Source organism: Rhinopithecus roxellana, chromosome 3, assembly GCF_007565055.1.
Source record: "Rhinopithecus roxellana isolate Shanxi Qingling chromosome 3, ASM756505v1, whole genome shotgun sequence".
In the NCBI taxonomy this organism is placed as follows: domain Eukaryota; kingdom Metazoa; phylum Chordata; class Mammalia; order Primates; family Cercopithecidae; genus Rhinopithecus; species Rhinopithecus roxellana.
This window is the reverse complement of record NC_044551.1, coordinates 61879663-61887629: the sequence shown is the minus strand read 5'-3', so window position 1 is coordinate 61887629 and position 7967 is coordinate 61879663.

Here is a 7967-nt window from a genome sequence, read left to right as displayed (position 1 = left end):
TTATTACAGCAACCACAGGGAAAAAAGTACAAAAATCATCTGTGGAGCACTTCACAAATGTTATTTTGTATCTTTTTCCTAATTAGAGAGCCATCACTAGCCTGAGAGATTGCTAAGTTAAGGCCACTGTAACAGCCCCAGTTTTTCCATGGAGAAGCCTGGAGCCATGAACATTTTCTCCTTGTCTATAAGGGTGTAATACAAATGAAGAAATCCTCATGGTTCTCCAAAAGAATGTGGAATTTGGGGACTACAATGCTCTTATGAAAAAGTCCTAAGACTAGGTGACCAGATGTTCTAAATGAAAGTGCCTCTTGCTTTCAGTTTGCCCCAGCAGGGTATTAATCCTGTAATCGGAATTGCATCAAGCCTTATGACTCCTGCCAGAAACTTCAGAAGCTAAGGGATACATCGATCTAGTTATTACAGAAGAGAACTTCAGAAGAGTGGAAAAAGGGAGGAGCAATTATTTGTGAAGTAATTGAAAAGCATTGTTTATATTTGCAATGTCTTATCCTTTCAAGTTTCAATTTGGGAGCTAAAACACATTTAGTCTGGGTCAGTTTCTCCAAGTAGATGTGACAAGACTTTGGTGTTGGAGTCAGGAAGGAGAAAGGATTTGGGGAAAGGTTAATTTTTAATATCTTTGATATAAACCAATCAGTAGTTCAGCAACACAAGATTAAACTGTAGGCCTTTAACTCTTTAAGCAAAATATTCAGAAAAAGTTAATTCATCTGTTAACTACAAAATAAAAGGAGCTTTTCCTTCTGCATACATCTTTCCCACCTTCTCCCTTAGACACATGAGTGCACTGAAACCAGTCTGATGGCTAAAAAGAACAGATAGAGGCAAGTTGGCAGTCAAGACCTGCCTTTGTGTCTTCTTACACTACCTCCTCTCTTTAATCTTCTATATTGTACTAGCTGATTTTTTGTTTGTTTGTTTGTTTGTTTTTGCAGAGATGATCTGAGTTCTTAGCACAAATGATTGTGATTATTCATTCAAGTGTTTTTTAGACTCTACCATGTTATCATGTTAATGTTGGGTAACACTCACACACATTAGTTTTGCCAAGAGTCAATAGAGAGTTCAAAGACTCCATAAAAACATAGCATATAATAACCATTTTAGTTAGCCAAGCAAGTACTCTGGAAACCCTTTGGAAACACTGCTTTTATTTGGAAAGCCTATAATTTGGTCTTTAAATGGGATATTTGTGGCAGCATTTGGGAAACTGTAAAGTGCTATGTAAATGTTAGATAGCCTTTATCATAATTGCAGTAATGCATCCCACTAGAAGATATCTGGAGAACAGTATATATAGTGGAACTTCTTATGGTCAGTAAGACCTCCCCCTAAACTGATTCCTCCTCCATAAAAATGTTCAGAGAGTTCTTGGCTTCAGACCCTTCTATAGAGAAGAATCTCATCTTCTTGGCCACAGTTTTGAGTGCCCCTGCCCAGTGAATCCTTCCTTATCTGACAATCAGCTTAAGTCCTGGTTCCCACATTCAGTATCATGTAAGGGAGATGTCACCAACTACATATTTTTACCTTTCTCCCTTATCCTTAGTCATACTTTTTCCTCTTTTATTCTCTTCAGCCAGTTCCTTTGTTCCTCAGCCTACCAATCTCTTAATTCCATTCCTTCACTTTAGGGGCCACAGCTATATTACTCTTAACACTGTCACGGACCAGGAAGGAAAAAAGAGAAAGCCGTCTTGAATATTATAGATAGGTGTCATGAAGTTTATACACAAAGGCACACCCTATGTAAGTCAAGAGGGAAACTGAGACCAGACCACGGAGGGTCTTGTGTGCTACCTTTATCCTAAAAGTAAGGGTTACTTTTTGAAGGGATTTTAAGCAGGTTATTATACAACTAGATTTTTATTTTGGATAGATTATTTTGAGAGCAGTGCAGAGGATCAATTAATTTTATATGGGATTGTGGATTGGGTAGGGTAGGGTGGGGAGTATGGTGAGGGCAGGCTGGGGGGCAGATAGATTAGTGAGGAAGGTATTACAGTGGTGATAAGACCCCAAGCTAAAACAATTACAATGGGAATGGAGAAAAAGGAATTAGATGGATGGTTGATGGAACTAAGGCAATGACATCTACTGAAGATTGTGAGTATAGTATGTGAGAGTGAGAGTTCAAGAATCAGATAGGAGAACAGGTTAAGTAGATGAATGATCGGGGTCATAAAGCCTTCCTAATTTCTTCACACGCAAATAATAGTTCCTTCCTAGGCAAAATTGTCATCCTTTGTTTCTTCCTTACTGCCCTTCTAACTTTCTGTTTTGTATTTTGGTTTTATATTTATGTATTTTGTTCTGCTACTAAGTGGTAGATTTCTAGGGCACAGAGACTGTTGTTTGTCTTTATATTATACCCTTGAAATGTCCAATTCTGTGTCTTAGACTAAGTACTAAATAAATGTGTTGAGTGAGTGAGAGAATGAATTATATTTCATAATACTCTACAATCTGTGAAGACCTTTCATAGGTATAAGTCATTTCATACTTGCAACATCCTTGGGAAAGGTAGGAATGGCAGTTGTTATTATTTCCATTTTACAGATGAGAAAATCTATAGTCAGAAATATTAGTATAATGTGGCTGGTAATTGGCAGAGCTGGGCTAATACATCTGTTCCAGCACCTACCACTCTACTATACTGTTTGTTTTTTATGGTCTCAAGGTCTTCACTTGGGACAATTTATTCTCAATAAATTAGACATTAGATTTTTTGGCTGTTACCAATATCAAGTGCCACAAAAATAAAAGTTGGAAAGGAATGAAGAGGAATAGGTAAGGAAAATCCACTAAATAAATGGTACTCAGCAAGAGACAAAAAGCAGGACAACTTCATATGTCAATAATGTCTGCTGATGATACTTAATAGGGTCCCCAGTCCCTGGGCTGTGGACCTATACTGGTCTGTGGCCTGTTAGGAACCGGGCCACACAGCAGGAGGGGAGTGGCAGACGAGTGAGCATTACCACCAGAGCTCCACCTCCTATCAGATCAGCAGCAGCATTAGATTCTCATAGGAGTATGAACCCTATTGTGAACTGTGCATGCAAGGGACCTCGGTTATGTGCTCCTTATGAGAATCTAATGCCTGATGATCTGAGGTGGAACAGTTTCATCCTGAATCCATCCCCTCACCCTGCAACCCATCTGTGGAAAAACTGTCTTCCATGACACCAGTCCCTGGTACCAAAAAGGTTGGGAACTGCTCCTCAACATCACTTCTCCCTTCCAAACTCTCTCCTGTGTGCAGGGACTGGAAGTGTGGAAATTACATTTCCTTTTACTAGGAGGGTTCAAGTTTTGATTTTATCAAGGAGAGAAGCTCATACAAGGTGTGGAATGTGGAAAAGAGGGAGAGATCATCTTCTGGCTGCAGCTGTGGGCAGGTATATGAACATCTTCAGGCATACGATTTTTCCGAGGACTTCCAGTAACCCCCTCCGAGAATCACTTCCTCTGGTACTACAGTCAGCTAAGGTCCTGGATAGAAGCCTCCTATGAAGCCTCCATTTCCTGGGTTATGAAATGCTAGCAGGCAGCAGTATCCCTGATCTTTACACCACCAGCCCTTCCAATGGTTTCATAAATTTCTAAATCCCTATTTTAAATCCCTTCTTGCTTTAAATACTTAGAGTAATTCTGTTTTCTTGACTTATATGCTGTACAGAGAAAATACAAGTGTTGAAATGGTATTGCAAGCTGAGCTCATGTAGTTTGGAGGCAAATAGCTCTGTCCATCTCAACCACCTTTGGAGTATTCTTGCAATACTATGTGATCCTTTATTTAAGAATACAAACAAAAGTAGATCAAAGATTTCCAAATATTTTTACTCAAAGTGGCTTAAATATAACCCTCTTGTGGTTTGATGCTGGTGTCTTCCTACTTGTTTAGTTACCCAGAAATTTTGGCTCTTCGTGATCCCATTTCCCTAAAACACTGGCAGAAAGATGAAGTTTTACCATGGTTAGAATGGAGTTTCATAATGGCCATGTGCAGGAACAAAAGATTACTAAACTTGAAATTTCATGTGTAGTCATGTTCAGATGGGCTGCTGATAGATGGATTAAAAGAAATTCCAGTAACCCATGGGTTGATGGAAAGATATTCAAATGGACTGGCATTAGAGTGCTAACAATTTCTGTGCATTTCTTTGGATATTTTTTTTTTTCAAATAAGTAAAATGAAGTTCTTAATACCTGGAAAATATTTCCAAACATTCTACTCACCTTTCATCAATACTCTTATTGTCTTTTGCTTTTTAAAATTCTCTGGATAATGCAGATAATAAAACTCCTTTTCAGCCATCCAACTATGCTGATCACCTTTCTCACAAATGAGCATTTCCTATTCATTTGCTGCCGTGTGTTAATTTTCTGGGCTAGACAGTATTGTTGAAAATGCAGGATAGACTGACTTCTTTGGTTCAGTTCTTTTTTTTTTTTTTTTTTTTTGAGACACAGTCTCGCTCTGTTGCCCAGGCTGGAGTGCAGTGGCGCAATCTCAGCTCACTGCAACCTCCGCCTCCCAGGTTCACGCCATTCTCCTGCCTCAGCCTCCCAAGTAGCTGGGACTACAGGTGTCCGCCACCATGCCCAGCAAATTTTTTTTTTTTTGTATTTTTAGTAGAGACGGAGTTTCACCGTGTTAGCCTGGGTGGTCTCAATCTCCTGACCTTGTGATCCACCTGCCTCAGCCTCCCAAAGTGCTGGGATCACAGGCATGAGCCACCGTGCCTGGCCGGTTCAGTTCTTAATACCTTGGTTGGGGAGGAGGGGAGCTGCTCACCTGTATGTCAGGTCAGTGAATTCTGCCTTTTATGGTGCTGGGCAGACTGAGTTACTCAATAACTACTAGGCATTTCAACTGCACTTCCAAGGCACGTAGGCAATTTTGGTGTTTCAGAAACTTATTTCCACACAAATACATTTGACACTGAATCCAACCTTGATGAGCCAAATTTTATTTTTCCAAACTCTAGGGATGGGTAAACCTGGCTTTGTGTTCAGTTCACTGAATATCTCAAAACCATTTTTCAAATGCTCTGGGATTGGCCAAAATCAAGTCTACTTTGCCAAACATTTTACTTAATTTAATAGCAAAATACCCCATTTATATTTTAATGAAAATTTGATCCATATGTTTGATTCACTTTTTGCACTTAATTCATCAAAATATTTTGTAAGAGTTATCTGAAGTCCAAGAGGCTTCCGATGCCATTTTTTTTTTCTTAAATAAGCCAGCATAGCCTTTTCTCCCCTGACATTTTTCTTTTTTCTTTTTTTTTTTAGCAACATTAGTTAATTGGCAAGTTCTGTTGTCCCAGTCCCTATCTGACTCAAAACTTATCTGTATTGTTTCTCTGACTCCCCGTCCATACCAGTCCCACTCTGATGTGATCACTAATTGAAGTGGTCCATAAAGACATCATCCATTTCGCTTTTCTATGCTGCCTAAAGTAGAAAAGAAGTAAAAGGGAGGACAAGAACAAAGAAAGACACTCCAGTTCAGTGGTCCCCAACCTTCATGGGACCAGGGACTGGTTTCATAGAAGACAATTTTTCCACAGATGGGGGTGGGAAGGATGGTTTCCAGATGAAATTGTTCCACCTCAGATCATCAGGCATTAAATTCTCATGAAGAGTGGCAACCCAGTTCCCTTACAGGCACAGTTCACGATAGGGTTCCTGCTCCTACGAGAATCTAATGCCTCTGCTGATCTGATGGGAGGTGGAGCTCAGGCGGTAATGCTCACTCCTCTGCCGCTCACTTCCTGCTGTGCGGCCTGCTTCCTAACAGGCACAGACGGGTACCTGTCTAGGGCATGGTGGTTAGAGACCCCTGCTCTAGCTTTTCCTTTGTTGGGGAGCCTAGTGACCTAGACTTAAGCTGTAATAACTTAAGTTTCTATGCCCGTGGAATGGTTGATTGAAGAGCCATCTTCCCACATTTATGTGGTTTCATTCCATGTTGAAGGAGAATAAGAGAGATGGTTAAACGTTTCCCCTAAGTATCATCTATACAGATAGTTTGGGAAAAAAAGAGGAGCAACCATCTGAAAGCAGCTGTGTAATTTCAATTCATTTAAAGTTTAAGGTGAATTTGAGCAGGAAGACACTTAGTTGGCTAATGGGAAAAGAGACTATTGGTACAATATATTGCTATATTTACTTTGCAGACTAGCTGTGCTTCACTGGGCAACTGGCAATTCAGTGGTGGCTGAGGCAAGGGAGGGCAGACTCAGAAAAAGAAGGGTCAGAAAGGGAATTGGCAGCCTTGGCTGCTCTCTTCAATGAGGTAATCCTTCCTCTGTGCTGCCCTGCTGTCCCTGCGCCTCCTGCCAGTGCCCAAGGAGCTCCAGATGCAATTGATCTCATTATACATCAGAACAGAATTGGCTTGAACAGCCTGTTCTTTCCTGGTGATTAGGACATAGCATATTTTTCTTCCCCCTCTCCCTCGGCCCTATCTTAGTCCCTTGGCCAAAGGTTCTTTTGTCTATGGATTAATCTAGGGTTAATCTAAGTTTACTCACTTGCTGCAAGCCTGGTCTGGCAAGGTAGACATAATCTTCAAATAGCTCTGAAAACCCTGCTCCCACTGTCAACGTGTGTTCTAATTTGTTTAACCTCTGTCTACTTGGACTCAAACCAACCCGAAGAAACTGGGCACATGGCTTAGTAAGATTAAATCAAAAGATTAGTTCTGCCTCTTATCTAAGATGTAATTCTCATTTTGATGTCAACTTGCAAGGAGGCTTCTCAATGCTTTATTTTTCTCAGAGCAGGAGAGAAGAATCTCAGGACATAAAAGGAACTTTAAAAGACCGCTACTCTGTGCCTTCAATAAAGACTGCACTTAAAATATTCCCTTAATAGAAAGCTCCTTCTCTTTCTTCAAACTCTCTAGAGAGAGACTTACAAACTCCTTGCGAAGTGTTCTGTATGTCTCTAAAGTAGGGCAATTCTTTAATGAAGCTGATTATGAGATTTGGAGAGTGGGGGTGGGCAGGTCGTGAGATGCCTCCGCTTCATAGGGAAACTGAGAAGTCAAAAGCAGAGACTGAAGACAATGTAGTGGTCTGCAAGTGAATCTTGTCCTTACTTGAACCCAGAAATAAACTCCAGTTTGACTCTGAGTTAGTGGCATGCCCTGTGTGGGCCTTAGTTTCCTCAACTGTATGATAAAGGAAAATCCTCAAGTCTCTCACAGCTCTAAGATTCTTCTAGCTTGTGATTTAACTCACTTGGGAAATAAGTTGCAAGGCTCAGAAGGAAAATGCAATTAGTGCCCACTCGCTATTTCACATCTTCTCGGAATCTTCCTTATTCACAATACACCTAGGAAGCTAGGATACAGACGTTCCTCTTTTTGAAAGGAGACGTACCAAAGCGTTATTCTTAGAGTTACTAATAGAGTCTCCTAAACTTGCTACCATCAAAGGCAAACACTGGCCCTTGGAAAACCAAACACAGAGCCTGAGAATCTGCATATCCTCGTGGGAGCAGTTGCTATGATAGGCAAGCACTAAGGGCAAGCCGTGGCCACACCCTTCTGGGTGTCTCATAATGGGCTTCATTACCAAGGAACTCTGCTCTTTCTCATTTCATCCTTTTCCCTTATTTTCTGTTTTGCTATAGCTAATGAACTTCTAATAGACTCTAGCTTCCAAGGGAAAAGACAAAATAACCAGAAAAGACATGGTTTTTAAGTAAAAAAAAAAAGAAAAAAAATCCCTAATGTTTCAGGATTATCGATTTTAATGTTCTAGTGATATTACTATTGCTTGGCAGTGTTTACTTGGGGATAGACAGATTTCCCACTTGGGCCTGGGAAATGCTGAGCAAGCTGCTTACAGAGCAATTTTGAAATTATGAACGGAAAGTATAGGTAAGGTGTAATTTGAAGCAGAGAAATAAGCCTTAGT